At 29.9% G+C, this 1,977-nt stretch overlaps 1 long non-coding RNA gene across 2 annotated transcripts; it reads left to right on the top strand.

Annotated features, from left to right (window-relative positions):
* The first annotated feature begins 204 nt into the window (after window positions 1-204).
* LOC119668419 lies at window positions 205-1,536 on the top strand. 2 transcript variants are annotated; one of them, XR_005251489.1, is made up of 3 exons: window positions 205-1,062; window positions 1,117-1,207; window positions 1,273-1,536. It is a non-coding gene; the product is annotated as an uncharacterized LOC119668419 (long non-coding RNA). The 2 variants fall into 2 exon arrangements; XR_005251488.1 differs by having other exon boundaries at window positions 206-1,062; window positions 1,276-1,536.
* Window positions 1,537-1,977: the final 441 nt, after the last annotated feature.

Here is a 1,977-nt window from a genome sequence, read left to right as displayed (position 1 = left end):
ATGTTTATACCAATTAAGCTGTTTGTCAAAAGTGACCTCTAGATATTTTATGCTTTCCTCCCACCGTAATTCACTAGTTACGATCATACGGAAATTTAATCCAATATTTGTTTTAAATTTGTATGAAAACTTTACTTTAAATGAACTTAATTTAATCAAAGTTGCTGTTGAAATTAGAAAAAATTGATATCTCATAAATTTAATTATATATTCTATTCGTTTCAAAATCGATTTCCGTGCGAGTACATTCACTAGTGGATAATATATTTTTTATAATTTGTTTTTGAGGAAGTTTTTTTAATGTAAATTTTATAGTGTTGATTTTGACAAATTATTCAAAATTTAGAAGAGAGTATCCAGGTTAGCGCTTTCAAATCGCTTTATTGAGAAAAAAATATGCGTCTTCCATTATTTGGCTTGATTTTACTTTCCAAGGGAACAGAAATAGCCGCATCCTGCTACTTCGTGTTATTAGGAACCCTTTTGCATGTAACACGCATTAGTTTGATAAATACTGTATTTAGTTATGGTCACCGATTAATCCCAAATGCGGAATCCGCTATATTTTTCGCCACCGTCATTTCGTTCTTCAGTCGTTTCCAGTTTCGATATGCATACGCAACGTCAAGAGGTTTTGTGATCACAGTAACAGTATTCCGCTTTTTGGTTTCGGTACTTTTGACTGAACTTATTATGGATAGTGTCTGGATTCCCATAGGAAACTTTATGTATCGTACAATATTTTATACTGGGTTTCCTTTTGGCATAGTTGCCGGATTTCGGGTACTACGGATTTTGTTTACGTGTTTGAGTTGCTACACTATAACCTATTTCGTTGGACTTTTCAAATTGGTTTGGTGTCTTAAAAAACTTGGTAACTACGATAACGAAGAGTATAGATTAGTCTATGGTCCACTTGAAGCTCTACTCTACAAACATGGGGTTCAAGTAGACTAAATCAACAATATGGTTTGAAGAAGAGGGCGCATCCCGGGTGATGCATGGATGGTTTTTAATGAAAAATATGCAAAACACAAAAAGATAGAAATTGGAAGATAACAAGTAAGTGGATTACAGTTACTCTTCTTTGCCCGAATTTTCAAACTTTATTTTCAGTAGTCGAACAGGACTTTTTCGTTTTGCTGTCTTGTTTATCGATGTAGGAGGTCTATTACCAAATGAATTGCTTAGAGTATTGCAGAAAGTAGTAAGTGAATTCTTTATATGTAATGCTGTGAGTTTGAAATCTAAACAAATTCTATCTATGTGTAGTAGACAATTGCAAATATGGACTAACACTTCGTTATCTTGTTATTGTATCATAGAAAAGACGTGCTTGCCACCCCGTTTCATAGAAAAATATTCTTATATCAAGAGGATCTGCAAAATTTGGATGGATTTTAAGAAATTTATTGAATCAGTTAAACTGGATACTTTGACAAGTTGTGATGCTTAAATTCTAATGTAAATTGATTTAATTTTCAATGTATATTTTATATTTGAAAAATTATGCATTCGTGCTGATGTTAAAAAAATTTTTTGATGTGAATGGAGTTATGTTCATAAAGTTTTTAAAAATTTATAGCTTGATATTATTTGAAAATAATAAAAATAAATTAATAAAATAGTAACTGACAATGATGTTTTTACTTGTACTGACAATTATTAATAATGTACTAACGGTTACAAAAGAAAACTTTCAAATGAAGACGACCACTTCTAATAGTTTTCTATTTTGTATTTTCTGGTTTATTAACGATTATATTCTCTGAACATATTTTTTTAAAATGATTTATGTTATCAAGTTCAATAATTTTCCTTCACTTTGTAAATCCTGATGTAGGCATTTTTACTCTTTTAAGTGACGTTCCAAAAATTATTGAAATTGCAAGTGGAATTTAAAATTTTTATTATAAATTATACTTTTGCCTTAGTAATGATATTTCTCCATGAAATACTGTAAATTTCAAAAAAAAA

Source organism: Teleopsis dalmanni, chromosome 1 (assembly GCF_002237135.1).
Source record: "Teleopsis dalmanni isolate 2A chromosome 1, ASM223713v2, whole genome shotgun sequence".
NCBI classification, from domain to species: domain Eukaryota; kingdom Metazoa; phylum Arthropoda; class Insecta; order Diptera; family Diopsidae; genus Teleopsis; species Teleopsis dalmanni.
Note: the sequence above shows the minus strand (reverse complement) of the source record. Positions and strands in the feature narration are given on the sequence as shown.